Genomic DNA, 17,641 nt, shown 5'->3' on the forward strand with positions numbered 1-17,641 from the left:
CTACTTATGTATTGAAATCAGTATGAAACTCTTGCCAAATCCTGGCATTCTTACTGACACAGTAACATCATATGCTGCGAGTAGTTCTGCTGCTTTGGGAATCCAGTGTTCTATTGCAGAACGCGATCACAAAGTATTTCAACTTGAACACACAATTTTAAATGTTTAGATTTTAAAAGCCACCAAAAATTGCTGTGTGCCCAGTTGCATCAGATGGTTTTCCATGAGGTTAGATGTATAATATTAACATGGGATAAACTATTTATTAAACAGGAACAAATATCAACTGAGTAAACACTTATTAGTGCTTATAATGTCTAGCCTAAATGTAGTCCCTGCCTTTGCATGTTGGAACTGCAGTGTCTTACTAAGCAACTGCTTTCTTGTGCAAATTGGAGGGCAGAATTCTGAGGGATGCAAAACTTCTGCAACTTGTGTCATTCTCAAAATGACGTCTTTAAATGGAGATACACCCAAGAGTGATGAAAAATTTATGAAGGACTCTCCCGAGTCCAATAAGAACATCCTTGAAAATAAATAAGCCCAATAAGAAAATCCTGGCTTCAAAGCAGTCCTGGTATGAAAAGGTAAAACTGATTATCTGTGGAGCAGTAGGGGCTGAATCCTGAGAAATTCACCTTTAGAAGTGAGCATTGTTACCCTCCCTGTGGTTCACTGCTTTAACTTGCAATTTGGATTCCTGTCATGAAGGATACACAAGACATTAGTGCACGTGGCAGATACTCTCATCGTTCACTTCTCCATAGACAGATCAACTCAGTTTGGAAGGAACACTGGACACTACAGAGGAGGTCAATGCTCAGACAGCCAACTAAGGACTTTACTATTTATTGATCTTTTCTGCTGTATCTTTCAGTGCTTCTCTAATCCACATCATCTCATTTCTTCGATAGGACAGCTCATCATCTCACAGGGCTGACTTTCCCCTGCACAAATGCTTTGCCTCTAATAAGCTGGCCTTCAGAAACTGCAGTAGAACACGAGCACTCTTAGGGTTTTGGATCCTCCATGAGGTTGTAGCCTTCTTGAGTGATCATGGCTGTGATTCAGGCTGGGGAGAACCTGCAGTCGGAAACAAGCTGGACCACATCATACTCATGTATTAGCTTCCACGCTTTAAGACTTTGGTGTTTATACACATGACACTATCTTCAAGATGTATTTGAGACTCAGCAGGTGAAGGTTGTTATAGCCCATTTTATAGTCAAGAAACACCTAAGTGGAAGGCACAAAGACAGGAAAGGCCCTGAAGATGTGAGGTGGGAAGCAGAAATCCTGCCTTGCCTCAAGACAGAGCTATTGATGCAGTTTGCAGCTCAGCCCACTGAGCTGTGACCTCCTCAGGTGGCAAATATTTGCAAGGCACCCTTCCTCAAAGGTTCTTTTCTACTCCAACCCCATATCCCATTGGTGAGAGGAGATAGGATGGCTTGTCACTCCATATGTTCTCTGTCACCTCTCCCCAATACATTTGCTCAACAAAAGAAGAATGCGCCCAGGTTCTTTGGCAGACAAAAGGATATGCAGGAGCATTTGTCCCCTTAGAGACTTAGTAAACATCTCATGGGTAGATGGAGAGTAGCTGGAAACACAGACCTATTTCCAGTGCTCTGAGAAACCTCTGGCCTACACTGTCTCTTAAAGAAACAGAGTGGAGGAATGTAAACATGTGTTTGGCCAGTAAACGAGTTGTTATGTAAATGTTAATTATGAAAAGGATTTCCCATGAGTATAGGGCTTTCAACACGACTTTGATCTCATGCAGGACTCAAGTCTCAGGAGTCACATGCTCTGCCTTAGAACTGTGCTGACACTTCTCCCAGCCCTAAGAAGCTGCAAGGGCATTTGCTGTAGCACGGGAACAGAAGGAGCTTTGATGATTGAAACTGAAGCTTGCACAGCATCATGCCGAAGCAAGCTTCTGTTTAATTAAAACGTTCCATTGGTTGGAACATGTGAGCTTCTCGCCGTGATCTCTGGGTGGCCAATGCATTAAAAAATCAGAAAAAAGTTTTGTCTTGAGCCACACAAACTTTCTCCTGATCTCCGTAATCAAGGTTGACCCGCCATAAAATCCATCTCTCAGCCAGCTATTTACTTCTCATCAGGTTTTAATGCCTTTCTTTGCTCTCCCCTCACCTCCTGCACCGTCCTGAAGGTCTTTGTTTTTCTTTGCAAGGCCAACACAATTCAGGTTACACCTACAGAGCACACCATAGCAGCCTGCTAAGCAGGTAGGTGTAACAATGAGGTGGATTGCTGAGCTAGAATACTCACATTGTTGTTTACAGCAACCCAGCTGGTATGATGTAAATATACCCATAGGCGTTGTCTGCCTCTCTCCTTCCATCTCATCCTTGCTTCCTGTGCCCTTCTTTTCCTTCCCTCTCCCCTGCTTACCTTCCTATCAAAACTATTTGCCCCTCGGTCTCCTTGTTCTCCTAATCCTGACCTACGCTGTGCTGCTCTCCTCCTGAGACACATGCTTTTTTAGGTAAGTCCCATTAAAATCTGCTTTTCCCTTCATGAACAGCAAACAATATGACTAATGAAAAAAAACATGCAATACATGTGGCATAGCACTGGTTGAACAGCCCTGCTCTCTCATCTGCTTGTCAAATCTTACCCATTCTTCTTCTTCCATCCTGCACAGTCCCATCAGAGCCCTGGTGTGATACCCATGTTCAGAAATCCTCTCCTGCTGAGCTCTTTGCCATTTGATCAGAGCCAGAGAGTTGGATCTTTAATGATATATGTGATAGCATCCTGGCCATCCCAAACCCCAAGTGATGAATCAGATCCGAAAAAGAAAAAATCAGCAAGTAGGCTAAGAAGTAATTTTGTTGTTATGGGCAAGAGGTTCTGTTTGCTTTCAGCTTTTTTGAGCTGTGAGGATCTGACTCTTGTTCTTTTTTTCCACCACAACGAGGAGGGGTTCAAGCTAACTTGACCTTTCCAAAAGGATGCTGAGGTTCTCCCGTGGGTTACATGCTTCCCACAAGAATCACAGGGACTGGGGACAACCTTAGGCTCCCATCGCTGTGAATAGTTCCATTTAGCGAAGGGGATGATTCACCGTGTCCAAGTGAAGCCTGCCCTCACATCACTGAGGTGAAGAAATCGGCGGGACCAGCCTGTCAGCATCGCCGGCAGTTTGAGCAGACACCGTGACATTCCTCGCTCCCACTACAGCCACCCCTTCCTCGTGCCACTGCTTGTGCCTCTGGGTGGTGAATCAGACCGAGGAACTTCTCTCACTAAAACACACCACTGGGGTTAGTTTTTCGGTCTGATCTGCCGGCACAGAGCAAGGGTGATGAGAGGGTAAGAACGTGCAGGTGAGAGTGGGAGTTCAGGGATGCTGAAACGCTGCAGGCAGTCTTCAGTAGTCGGCTGACTGAATGTTGAGCCATGCTTTGGGACTGAAGCCTTCCGTCTGCCTTGCTTGCTAAACTCTTACTACATGTGGTGCTCTATAAATAACATCTTTTGAAACTATTGCGAGCCTATTTTAAAAGAGAAATGTGATTACCGAATTTCCACTGAGATTTCTCTTCCAGCCCTCCTCCCGTTCCAGTCCCTTGTGGCTGACCATCTCGTTTATGTATTTAACAAATGGGAAGCAGAATGTCCCATCGCTTTTCTCTCCTTTCTTAAAAAAATAAAAAAATTAAAAAATGATGACAATTCAATGCTCCAATGTGACAAAGCGAGGCAACAGGACCTCTGCTCAGGCCGGATTTTCATTTGAGACTCTTGAGGGTTTCAAATAGCAAGAAAGAGTTGAAACATTAAAATGAAAACCAGAATTCTTAAGCTATCTTTTAACTGGGGGACTGTTTTATCTATCAGAATTTCTGGCAGTATTCAAAGGGACTGTATAGAAGTCCTGTACTGGCACCGGAGTTTGTAGTCACGAAATAAATGCAAGCTCTGACTTAGCTAAGGTGTTAGTGTTGAAAATAGCACTTTTATGCCGAGCAATAAAATGTGAGTTACACTTCTAAAGATGACAGAATATGAGCCATATTTATTTGCAGTAGAAATCTGTCCCCGAAGGAGGAAATAACGGTTTGTTGATAATATTGATCCTGAAATAGAGAAAATCAGCAGCCTCAGAGGAACAGCTTTTCCAAGAACACGATTCTGTGAGTGCCATTGGTACCCAGAGAAAGGCAATGGATCGTGCGTCCTTGAGCCATGGCCTCTCACCCGGTTACCTTTTCTTCCACTGTTGTAGTAACATGCTCCAACGGGGAGTCAAAGCCTGAACTGTGTTTAATATTCCCCCACAAACTTTTGGAACAGGTGAGCATGATTTCATAGAAGTGCAGAATCACAGAATCATTAAGGTTGGAAAACATCACTAAGATCACCTAGTCCAACCGCCATTTCTTGATGTCTTCAACACCCAGGAAAGAAGGATGGCTGAGAGCAATAAATCTCAAAGTCCTGCTGTAGACACAGCAGAGTGAAGCAGAGAAAATTATGACAACGCAGCATTTACACGGTCAAAGTGCTACAGCTGTAATAACAGCCCCAGTCCCCTTGTAAAGTTAAGGAGTAAACATTATTATCTTTATACAGAAGCTTGCCTAAGGTGATATGTTGTGGAATTTATTTTAAGTAAGATCAAACTCTTCCGCTCCTCTCCAGAAATAACAAGCAGTTGCAAAGCAAGCCTGTAGCAGAAGTAAGAATATATCCTAGGACTTGCTGGGTTTCAAGCCCACATCACCTCACAACCTTCACAATCTCCTGCGCCAGAGGTAGCTGGAAGCTATATTGAAAGCCCTTTGCTGTTGCTGCAGAGTGGACCAGTTGTCTGGAATTTGGCTCCTGCAAAATGTCCTTCACTTGTCTTATTCCTGAACAGAAGTAATCCTTGTTTCCACCTGTGACGAGAAACCACAAGTTAAAACAAGCAAGTTTTCTCTTGAATGTCAAGCAGCTCTTATTATACAATTTGTTATCAGATCAAAGCAAACATGACCTTAGCCCTCTGACAGTGCATCACAGAGCCATACCTGTCACAAGGAAAGGAGGGAAGGAGAGGAAAATACACACCCTGCTTTGCTGTCCAGATGTGACCACGTATTTTAAAACATAATTACAGTACAGATTAAGCTCTTTGGCTTTCAGACTGATTGGGTGCCTCACCTCCTCAGCCTATTTCTGGCTGCTGTAAATATTGCTGTTCTTGTAACAGGAAAGCAATCGAGCCACAGTATTGCTACAAAAATGTGAGGACAGATGGAAGCCATACCTATTTCTGAAGCTACTTGCTCAGCAAATCAATACAAGTCTGCGCTGGCTTTAGACCTGAGCAGCAATCCTTGCTATGTAGAGGTGATTTCACATGTGAGGGGTGTCCTTCCATTGAATTGCCCCTTTCTGTGCATTATGAGAAGGGGACAGACCAGAGCCCAACCTGTCACCTGTACAAAGCTTTTGCCAGGAGAAGGGGATACTTTACCAAACTGTAAGCTCTGCTGCTGATATTTATAATTCTTGGTGCTCTGCATTAAAGCCCAGCTTCTGACATTGGGTGCTTATGCGAGAAATTCAACTTTCATTTATTTCTTTAGAAGGTTTTTCAGTGTTCACGTTTGCAAATAAAGGACTTACTGAGTCAGGACTCCAAAAGTAGAAGGCAGGGGGAACCCCTCACCACAATTGCTACTTGTAGGAAATGTAGAGCATTTAAGCAAATGTCATGGTAATGAAACCTGAGTCATGACGTTTTAAGATCTGGGCCACTGATAGTGCCCCTTTGAATGCTCTTTGCATAGTCCCGCAGATTCACCCACAGCTGCCCGCAGACCCCATGCACTGTTTGTGCTGTGTAATAGCAGCAAAGCAGGTTTCCTGCTCCCTGCCTGCATCACAAAAGTCATGTCAGCCAGGCACTGCTTGCACCACAGCTAGTTATTTTCCTTCTGAGCAAAGGAAGAGCTTTAGGCCAATGTGAATGGCACTTCCCACAGCTGGTGGCTTTCCCCTGTTTTCATCAATATAACATTTTAATCAGTGTTAGAAGTGAGCTCAGAATACAGCCCTGCTGCTCTTAAAACAGGTTTTACCATAAGATTTAGGCTCAGCATCACGTTGCCTCTGAGGGTGATTCCTTTTTCCTATGCTGCTCAAACTTTTCGTTGTAACATTCCAAGCCATTACAGAATGCTTTACAAGCATTCACTAATTAATCTCACACAACACCCCTCAGAGGCGTGCAAATGCAAGCTGGTTCTCAGGTTGGATATTAGGAACAATTTCTCTTCTGAAAGAGTGATCAAACATTAGAACAGGCTGCCCAGGAAGGTGGTGGAGTCTCTGTTCCTGGAGGTGTTCAACAACTGTGTAGATGCGGCACTGAGGGACTTGGTTACTGGGCATGGTGGGGATGGGTTGATGGATGGATTTGATTATCTTAGTGGTCTTTTCCAAGCTTAATGATTCTCTGATTCTATGAAATGTCTGTAGTTATTCTTCTTTTATTGGTGGGGAACCCAAGACACAGAGATTAAGGGTGATATTCTCTTCTTTGTTTCTATTCTTGTAAAAGAGCCAAATTTATCAAATTGTGGGAGAGAAATGAGGAGGTGGGGCCACATCTGGGACAAGGTCCTTCCACTGCTTGGAGTGTTAAAGCAGCTCTGCTACAGCCTTTGGAGGACAGATCTCTGTGAGGTCCTGGAGAAAGTGAAAGAAGCCAAGAGAGAGTTTTGTGACAGTATGAAATTTCCATCAGTCTGAGTGAATAACACTGCTACGTGAAGGTTGCTGCTGGTCACTGCAGAAATGGGAGCCAGGCAGTAAATGACATGGAGTATATAATGAGCCTATATTTACAAAAGCAGTGAGGTGGCCTTATGAAGGGAGAGGACCTCCTGTAGGCTTTGCTGGGTTGAAGTGCGCTCCTGGTGAAGGATTGGGGAGCAAATGCCTTGAACAGCAGATCTATGGAAGGTTTGCTGTGAGCCCTCCCTGCTCTCACTGCAGCTGAAGTGTTCCTGGCTCCCAGAGGGAAAGGCCAATCCATTAAGAAAGAGAAAATTATGCTGATTAAATCAAGCAGAATTTGGAATGCATTTGCGAAGGCTGACTCTCAGGGAACAAGATGTGTAATCTAAGTACAGGAGGCCAAAACAGGGCCTCTAACTTAATAGAAAGAATATACCCTCTCAGGCGAATGTCACAGTGATAGATAGGTATCTGCTCCTTTCCCCTAGGACAAGCCATTTCTTGTGGGAGCTGAATAGGCTTCCCCTAGAGAATTATGAATTCCATGTTAGATAAGAAACTCCTATACTTAAAATTATTCAATTGAGTCTCCAAAACAGCTGGTACCTAGCAAAAAAACTATGGTTCTTGTAGTTAAATTTATGCCACAAACCAGCCTTCCTCCATCCAGCTGTTTGTCTCAATAATGACTCCAGTTTCCGGAAAAGGAAGGAGATACCTCTATCCATCATCTGTTTAGGACTCAGTTCACCTACTGCTGTCATTCCACAGGAGCAGAGAGAAATATGTGATTCTTCTGAACTCTAGGACATTCTGTAATTTTGTTTGGGGTTTAGAGAACAAGGTGATTGATGTCTTCTAAATGTCTCTGAGAAGATAGATAGGTGTTCCCTCCTTAACCTACCATTTCCTTTCAAGGTCTTGCTGTATGTTTATTGTCTTATCTTCTTTCCTGTGTTCACGGTGAGCTCAAGGGCTAAGGCCTTCTGGTGTATACAGCATTGACAGTCTTGTGACCATGACCACTGACTTCTCAGTGCTAACAAAACTGTAATGATAACAGTGCCAGTCTCCACAGAAAATGCACACAGAGGGAATCCAGTCATCATTCTAGCATCTCAGTGCCTCCATTTCCTAAATCCAGAGGAATAATCAGGCAAAATGTTTTGGCCTGAGAGTGAGATCTTGCTTTGTCTCACCCCTCCCTTCCCCTTACCTATCATATATTCTGATCTAACCCCTTTGACCTCTATGGGCATAAACTGGAAAAGCTCCCCAGTGGACCCAGATATGTTCACAGAGGCATCCAAATTGTTTCCTGATACATGTTTTTTTTCACAAGATGAGGCCTAACACGCATGGATGCCAAGTTTTCCAGGCAGTATTCCCTCTATCAGCTCCCCCAGAATCTCTTCCTAAGGCTTCATGTTTGCCCTCACTTTTTTATTCACACTAGTTCTAATTCAGTACATACAACACTGTAGGTTCTGCTCATCTACCTCCTTCAGACCCTGACTGGGCTAGCAGGTGGAGGAAACTTGACCAGGACTAGATAGGACAGGAAGTAATTGCTGGAAGTTGCACCAGGGAAGGTTCGGGTTGGACATTAGGAAAAATTTCTTCTCAGGAAGAGAGGCGAGGTATTGGAATAGGGTGCCCAGGAAAGTGGTGGAGTCATCGTCCCTGGAGGTTTTCAGGAAGAGGGTAGATATTGCATTGAGTGACATGGTTTAGTGGTATGGTGGTGATGGGTTGATGGCCTGTAGTCATTTGGTTTCTCCTTTTCCCCTCCATCTTACTTTCCTTCTGCCTTCTCCATTTCTTAGGGAAGGCTTTCAAGGGCCCATCTTTGTGGTGGGCCAGACTTATGCCATTTAAACATCCATTCAGACAAAAGCTCCCAACCTAAAAATTGCTGAATTCTGGCTGCTGTTATGTTTGATATTCTCCTTCAGTCACTGATGGAAACCTACCTACTGACTAATCGTAGAATCCTGCGAGATGGAGGGGACCCTTAAAGGTCCAACTCCTGTGCAATGAACAAAGACACCTACAGCTCCATCAGGTTGCTCAGAGCCCCATACTGACTGATCAAAGAGCCCATAGGTGCAGGAAAGGCAAATCATATTCTGCAATCATAAACTGGGATCTAGCCAAGTACAAAAGAAACTAAACAAAAGCCACAGCCAGGCCTTTGAAAGTAGAACTATGTGAAATATTTGCTTCTGTTAAAAATACTCCAGACTGCTTTTTGTGTCAAACTTTCTGCAAAATCATTTGCCTCTATGGCCTTTTTCTCCCAGCTTTGGACACAAAATTCACAGTCTGGTTGGCTGCCAAAATGGTGAGGTCGCTTTCCTTAGGGCGCTCAAAGTCGAGATCTGAGCGTTATTTGTTGGATTTTGCTGCGTGAGGAGAGAAACGTGATTTTTCTGTTTCTCTAATGGTACGGCCACTTGCAGAGGTTCAAGTAAACTGTGTTTTTGTTGCTTTTCTCAGAAGAGGCTGCATTATGAGCTAGCTAGAGAAATAAAGCCAGTCTGGTTATCTCACACTGCAGAGAATATTATTAAGAAGGCTGTTCCCTTGCGGCTAAGATTTTCCAAAAGATACTGATGATTTGAATGTGCTAACATCTTTAATATTGAGTGACCTCCTAGAAATACCTCAGAAAGACGTATCTGATCTTGGAAAAGCTGTGCTCCTCAGCTGGGAAAATGAGCTTTTCTGAGCTGTCACAATGTAAACTGGTAGTACCAAAATCATAGACAATCTTGGCAAAGTCAATATTTGCCTTTGTAGTTACTACATCTATTTTAAAAAGACTCTGCAAACTTGTTTGTATTATGAGAATCGACCTGGTTTATCCTGAACGCTCCTCAGGCACCTGTTTTATTTAGATGTGGATTTCAACAAATATATAAGATCCCATTTAATATAAGACATGAGAGTGCTACTGGAGAGCTATCCGTGTTGGCTTTAGCCTCTTTTCCAAGGTAGACATGAGCAGAATCTTCCCTCTCCCACTAACTCCACAGCTCCTCAATAAACCACTAGAGAATTAGAATCTCTGTTGCCCATTTGAGTAGGAAGCATTTAGTGCTGGTGAATAATAAGTATTTCCCATATGCGTATCTGCTGCCCCTAACTTCTTGTTAAGGGAAGGGATCATTTTGCATGAAGCTTTCCCTAGGAGCTATGCAAATTAGCAAGATGCTAAGTGCTTTACTGAGGAGGGTCCTTAATTTCCTCAGCTGGTACAGCTGGAAAATCCATGTATGTTTATTCCATGCTCAGAAATGACTGGGACAGATACATATATTTGCTATGTAAAGTATATTATTAGTTTCTCAGCATGTATCATCCTGCTGGGTCAGAGTCAGGAAGGTTAATGAAATCTTTAAAGTGAATTTTCACTTACCATTTTTTTTTGGTATTGTAATGGATGAACCACAAAGCCAAGAGCATGTTTACGTAGGGTATCTATTCAATTGTTTTCATCCTATTTAATGCATAGCAGCTATCACTGAGATGCTCTTGCACCACTTGGACAAGATTATGCTCTTGACAAATAATCTTTTCAATTCAACATTGAAATTTGCTGGTAAGGCTGTATTGCTGGAGCAATGAGCAGCAGCACTTATGTCTCTCTGAGGCTGCTTCCTTTTCTGCTGGACGCCAGATGGGCTCAAGTTGCTTTTAGAGTTGAGAGTTTTATAGGAAGCATGCCTGTGTTGCCTCTGTTGGTCTAAAAATCAGTGGAACTCAAGGGGTCTGAATCTGTCATGTATAGTAAATACATAGCAGCCACAGTCATAGAAGACACAGATAGCAAATAGAATCGTAGAATCGCTTGAGTTGGAAGCGACCTTTAAAGGCCATCCCATCCAAAATCAGTATTTCTGCCTATCTTCCACCACCCGAGATATCCAGATCCACACGGTATGTAATGGGGATTTTGTTTCCATGTATTTCTTTGCACAACTCCAAGAGCAACAGAATTCCTCAAATTTCATCAGAACTCCAACCCAGATGGGGGCTGCTCTTGCTTGAGATGCCACAAGAGAGAAGAGCTTTCCGCAGCTTCATGCGCTGCAGTGAGAGAAGGATTAAAACCAGAGTTATTGGAACAACACAAAATTACCCCCAAGCAGAGCAGTGGATGTGTTCAGCCGGGCTTTTGCAAATCAACAAAGAAAGGTGTCACCACTTTCACGCAGCGTGGATGGAGAGGAGCGTGCCAAGATCGAATAGCAGCTGTACCCACTGGAGCTGGAACTGAAACAATCTGATCCACTTCATTTGCTACTTAGCAAACAAGAAGCTTTACCGATATAAATGCTCCTAAGCCTTTCTAGTTCTGCGGTAGTTGCAAGATTGCTCCAGAGTAGCTTTGCAGGAGTGGGCTTTACTGGCAGAGCATGGAGAACTTTTGCCTATTTTGAAGCAGTGGGTTTGGCATCTACTGAACAGACCAGAGCATGCAGACACGAGGAATGGGACCAGCACTGCAAGCCAAACAAACAGATAAAAAAAAAAACCCTTGTGAGCCTGGATTTCAGTTTTATTTCCATCCTGCATATAGGGGCAGAAGCTGCCATCTTCACTGGCCTTGTCATTAGCACAGCTGAGAATCACAGAATCACAGAGGTTGGAAAAGACCACTGAGATCGCCCAGTCCAACCATCAACCCACGACGATACCAGGCAATTTTCAGACCTCATTTATGCCACCACAACACTAAGTGATTCTAACTGGGGAGCTGCTTCTCCGTGGGCGAGCACTTTTAGGCATTTAGCTGCTTGTTTAGTCCCTTCACAAGAGTCACTGTTAACAACGGCAGCAAAGGATGGCCCCAGTCGGCCAGTTATTAGATGAAAATTAGAGCGCTGTTTTGGGGAAATTTCCAGTGTATAAAGGTAGATTTTGCAACATAAGAACCAGGCATCTGGGATGGTTTCACGTACTTATTTTTAGAGGCATTGCAATCCATTCGCTTGGGAATTTGTTTGATGTTTATCTTGCAAAAATCTGGAAATCAGCTTTTTCCCCTCTTTGTTTTAGCAGCAAATTTTTCATCAGTTTGAGCTAAACAAATATAAGACACGGGATCTTGATCAGATACGGCCTTTTTCTTCAGAGTGCGTGTCAGAAATTGGAACTAATGAATAGCAACAACAGAAACAAATGGCAGTTCTACGCTTTAAACAGCGGACAAAACACTTTGTCTCATTAAAGCTCTTTTTTTCTGGTTACTTACAGAAGAATTTTGCAAGTTCTCCGATCTCTTTTCCAGGATAAATGTAGAACAGACAAAGGGACAAACACCTTTTCTATGTCTTCTGCGTTCATCGCAAAGAATGACATAAGCCTTAAAAATATCCAGGTGACCTAGATTGTCTGCTGAGAAACATCTTGCTTTGGGACCAGAACTTCGGCCAGCACATGGGACAATTCTGGCCATTCAGAACTGCAAATAACCCTGCGGCACTGTCAGAGCCCTCGGTATTTTCTGTAATGTTATAACTGGATGTGCACAACGAGGCAGTGTGTGCCTTAGCAGAGCTGTACGACAGGAATCCACTGACTTGGAAGATTGCATTACACACGGAGGGGAAAAAACCTGTTTGAGCAAACAGTTTCGTTTGTATCTCGCAGCAAATTGGATTCCTTCAAAATCTCCTCAAGGGAGCGCGGCATCACGAAGCCTTTCATCAGGGGCCCGGCCTGGGCTCTGCTTCAGACTTCTTCAGAAGAACAGAACAAACATTCTCCTTCCCCTGCGCCGGATGTTTTCCGAAGGTGGAACAAGGTATCCAGTGTAACTCAAAGGGAGGAAGGATCACATAACACCAGGCATGAATGTGGAGTTACCAGTTTTCACAGGCTTTATTATTGCTACTTTTTCAAACCAGGAAGCTTTTCCACATCGCTGTTGGAGCTATGAAGTTCTCTGGGTTTCCTCTGCTTTGCAGCTGCTGACATTCAAACCCCAGGCTCTCAGACATAGCCGTGATGTGCTGGGCATTTAATGGACGCAGGCTGGTAGAGCATTTCATTCTCACTGCAGCCCTGTGACAAGTACAGCAATGGCATACCTGGAAAAATATTTATCGGGAAGCATTTGATGTATTTTTAGGTTCTCATTTAAAGTAATTTGGTGGCTGGCAAGCAAGGGAGAGGAGTGCAAGCTCCTTGCACAGTGCCAGTGTCTTCTCCATAGGTTTTAGTTTGGGGATTTGGTGCTGACCAACTGCACAAAAACTTCTTGGGAAGTTGTTGGGAACTGTCAGCAGTTCAGATTGGGTTTGAAGCACACTTCTTATAGAAATGTAGAATCACTGAGGCTGGAAAAGACCTCTAACATCCTCTGGTTGAACTGTCAACCTGCCACCAATATTGCTTACTACCCCATGTCCTCAAGTACCACATCTCCGCAGTGCTTGAACATCTCCAGGGACAGTGACTCCACCACCTCCCTGGGCAGCCTGTCCAGTGCCTGACCACTCTTTTGGAGAAAAGTTTTTCCTAATATACAATCTGAACCTCCTCTGGCAGAACTTGATGGCACCATGCCGGCAGTGGCTACTGCTGCTTTATTCCCTTAACTCGCTGTCCTGTTGTTAGGCAATAGATAAAAGGTCTATTTCTTTTGTAGACAAAAAGTTGTTCCTGTGAACTTCTTCCTACTTTGGATCACTCTGGAGTTAAACAGATTTTTGCTCCCGTTGTAGGGTTCTCCAGAGCATGGATCACACCATGGAAAGTGTCGTTTTCTCTGGCGGGCTGCACACATTTCAAGAAGGAATCTCTGTAACATTCTGTCATTTAAAATAACTCACATTCCTCTGGAATTTTCTGCTGTTGCTTTAAGGCTTTTGCATATTTTGACCGTACATGCAAAAATACTTAGATGGAGATGTTTTGAGCATTCTGGAAAGTCACATTTTTTCACCCATGCCCAAGAGAGGAAAGGGACTGATCAGCCCAAGGGATTAGCAAGAAGGGATTTAAGTTTTCACCTCATTGTGGCTCCCTTCTAAGCTGCAAGCTGCGATGAGTTCAAGGAGGACCAAAGCACACCAAAGAAATGTTTCACGCTTGCAGTCCTGTTTCCATAGATGGGAACATCTGTCACAAATCTCATGCTGCCCGACATTTTCTGTGCACTTTCCAAACTAACAGACTGAAAACAGAAGGGCGGGGAGATGACCCACCTCCTTACCTTTGGAGGCTGCGTCTCAAGGATAGGAGAAAACCACCACTTAGTCCTTTGTGATTCATCTATTACATCGATAGTGACAGTTGTTTTCTTTTCTAGAGTCAGGTTGCCCTTCTGATAAACTCATGCTTACAGAATAATGTGTCTTTCTGGATGTTATTAAAAACAAGAACTGCACAGACAGCAGCAATGGAAGTTCTAATGTCCCCTCTATCCCCCACATGCCAGTCTTTACCTGGAAAGGCAACCTCTCAGGGAGAGAAGATAATTTCCTTAATACACTGGCTGAGTATTGGCTTCTGTGCTAAGATGCTACAGTGTCCTGGAAGAATGAGAATGGTAGCTAACTGCTAGCAGTGAGACACGACTCCCTTTGTAGCAGCTGAGAAAGTTAATTAAATTTTTTTAAGTTAAGTGCCTACTTTAAACTTCTGCTATTTACTGTAGAGGGAACGTAAGTACCAAACTCAGCACTGTGAATTACATTCCCACAGCTAAGAGCTTATTTCTTAAGCTGCAAGGAGTATCACAACCTGAAAATGCCTTCCTGGACCATAAACCAGAGCACTGAAGTCGATATGAATTTTTCCATGGGGTTCAGTGTGAGTTATACTAGAGAAAAATTGTGAAGTTCAGTTCTTTCATTTTGGAAAAGAAACTAAATGGACCAATAGAAGGAGAAAGACGGATAGAAAAACAATCAGTGATATTACTAGTAGCTGGTTAAGAACTTGAGACGTTTTTTTCAGAAGATGAGAAGCAGGGCTCCTGCAGCTGCACAAGATGTCTTTGGCGATGAAATGAAGCTACAAAAAGAACAGAAGTGATGTCCTGAACTGAATTAGAGCAGTTTCCCAGCCAGACCCAATCATCAGCTTGAAATGCTGTGCAGAACTGGTATGAGAAGGAGAGAACAGACCAAGAAGCAGTGATAAAGAACAGACTCTTGGCTCAGCTGGCTTCAGAAGATAATCACGAGCTTTCTGGAAGCCAATTTAAGTGCCATGCCAGAGCACAGTCTAATTTCTCTGTTAAGCCCTTTTCCAGGAAATAAACTATTTCATTCAAGAGGTTATTGCATTAAGAAGAAATGACTAAGGCTGAGATTCTGACATCTACCTCAGTGCTGAATGCTACCTTACTTAGCAAGCAGACCTTAAGAAACAAGAAAGACATTTAAAAAGTGAGCGTTTAATTTGCACTTATATTGTCAGCCGGGCCTCCTGCTTGCCCCTAGATATCTAATTGGAGTTAGTTAAAGCTTCATAGAGCATAAGATAGAGGAAAGCTGAACTGCTACAGCACAAGGCTCTATTTACTGGGTGGGATTGAATTAGTCATAAACTGGTGGCGCTGGGAGGGAAGCGGCCTTTCCCTCTCTGTGCTGAGCAGTGCCCAAGAGTGGCAACAGGCAGAATCTATCAAAAAAAACCCCAAATACTGAATGTACGCACAAGTACTTTAAAATGAGTTTTCTTTACTCTGCCTTCTGCAATCAGAATTATTTGCAAATAGTTGGATGACAACCAGATCTTTTTTCAGAAGAATGGCATTTCATTGTTCTCCTTTAAAAATTTCCGTCATTCAATTAGGGAGCTGAAACAATGTCTTGGACAAAAATGACACGTTCGCTGCAAAGCAAACAAAAAACAAACACAAGCCCAGTGTTTTTTTCCATTAAAGTAGCTGTCTTTCTCCAGCTGGCTATCCCAGTATAAATCCTAATGGAGACAGGGCATGACAGTTCCTATCTCTGTAAACTCAATTTATAATAAAGCTGGGGAAGAAAATCCCAAGTCAAAACTAGACCCTTTCTGCAGTGAAAACAAAGTCCCAAGCAATCAACCAAATGACATGAGTAATGGATAGTGAGGTATGCAAACAAATGATTCACAATTAAGCCATAGGCTAAGAATTATTCATTGATTTCCTCACTGGATTCTGACACACACATTTTCGTAAAGATTTAACCAAAAAAGGTATCCTACTTGTTGCACTTTAGTGTGCCTAGAAAGGACCTGGCTGCTCTGAATACGTTCCTTTGAATGAAACATGAAGACTTATCCTTTTTTTTTTTACCCATATGACTATGGCACTTTTCACAGAAGTAGGGTGTTAACCTTTAAGACATGGCCACATTCCAACTCAGATGTTTTTCTTTCTTCCTGAATTTTCTGTGTAGTTTGAGGGGGATGACGTATTCCTCACTTCCCTTCCTTTGTGTAATCCTGGTAGCACAAAATGGGAAAGGCTGCTGTGTTTCCCACCACTGGTACTGCCTGCTACTGCAGTGCAACTAGAGAGGGATGTCTGCAAAAAAAAAAAAAAAAAATGGAATTCATACTTATAAATGCATTTAAGAGAAGCTGCAAATCTAGGAGGCTTAATATTACCCATAATATTAAGCATGCTGGTGTTCTTATCAATAGTATTGCAGAAATGGGGAGCATTGCTATCCTAAGGACTGTGAGTTGTCTGTTCTTTGTATGGAAAATAAGGGCTCTTTTTGTCATAGAACTGTGTAATAATTAAGGTAGGAAAAGACCTCTAAGATCATCTAGTCCAACCATCCATCTACCACCATTATTGCCCAGTAAACCATGTCCCTAAGTACTACATCTGCCCTTTCCTTAAACACCTCCAGGAACAGTGACTCCACCACATCCCTGGGCAGCCTGTGCCAATATCCCACCACTCTGTCTGAGAAGAAATATTTTCTAACATTCAACTTGAACCTCCCCTGGCTCAACTTGAGGCCATTCTTCCTCGTCCTATCATTAGTTACCCAGGAGAAGAGGTTGATCTCCATGTCGCCAAAACCTCCTTCAGGGAGCTGTAGGGATTTGTAGAGAGCAATAAAGTCTCCCCTGGGCCTCCTCTTCTCCAGACTGACCAATCCCAATTCCCTCAGCTGTTCCCCATAAGACTTGTGCTCCAGACCCCTCACAGCTTCGATGCCCTTCTCTGGACATGCTCCAGGGCCTCGCTGTCTTTCTTGTAGTAAGCGGCCCAAAACTGAACACAGTACTCAAGGTGGGGCCTCACTAGGGCTGAATACAGAGGGATGATCACCTCCCTGCTCCTGCTGGCAACTGTTTCTGATCCAAGCCAGGATGCCATTGACCTTCTTGGCCACCTGGGCACACTGCTGGTTCATGTTCAGTCCAGTGTCATCCAACACCCCTAGATCCTTTTCCTCTACACAGTCTTCCAGCCACTCTGCCCCAAGCCTGTAGCATTGCCTGGCTGTTGTGGCCAAAATGCAGCACCTGGCACTTGGTCTCATTAAACTTCCTCCCATTGTCCTTGACCCATCAATGCAACCTGTACAGGTCCCTCTGTAGGGCCTTCCTACCCTCACTCAGGTTGACACTTCCCCCCAACTTGGTGTCATCTGCAGACTTACTGAGAATGCACTCAGTTCCCTCCTCCAGATCATCAGTAAAGATTTTAAGCAGGGCTGGCCCCAGTACCTACCCCTGGGGAACACCACTCATGACTGGAGTCATGCCTAGAACTGCACAGAAAGGACCATGATTTCAGGAGAGGTTCAGGATGGATATCAGGAAAAATTTCTTCTCAAAAAGAGTGGTGATGCATTGGCACAGGCTGCCCAGGGAAGTGGTGGAGTCACCATCCTTGGAGGAGGTCAAA

At 43.5% G+C, this 17,641-nt stretch overlaps 2 long non-coding RNA genes across 3 annotated transcripts in view; one reads left to right on the forward strand and one right to left on the reverse strand.

Annotated features, from left to right (window-relative positions):
- The window catches only part of LOC110391086, a 33,408-nt gene continuing 15,792 nt past the window's right edge, over positions 26-17,641 (forward strand). For both annotated transcript variants that reach the window (XR_002433974.1, XR_002433975.1), the window contains exon 1: positions 26-2,515. This is a non-coding gene — a long non-coding RNA (uncharacterized LOC110391086). The remainder of the gene's footprint in view (positions 2,516-17,641) is intronic.
- Positions 4,032-16,519, reverse strand: LOC110391095. Its single transcript, XR_002433976.1, has 2 exons — positions 12,026-16,519; positions 4,032-4,916 (listed from the first exon to the last, which is right to left on the reverse strand). It is a non-coding gene; the product is annotated as an uncharacterized LOC110391095 (long non-coding RNA).

This window comes from Numida meleagris, chromosome 1 (genome assembly GCF_002078875.1).
Source record: "Numida meleagris isolate 19003 breed g44 Domestic line chromosome 1, NumMel1.0, whole genome shotgun sequence".
Classification (NCBI taxonomy): Eukaryota; Metazoa; Chordata; class Aves; order Galliformes; family Numididae; genus Numida; species Numida meleagris.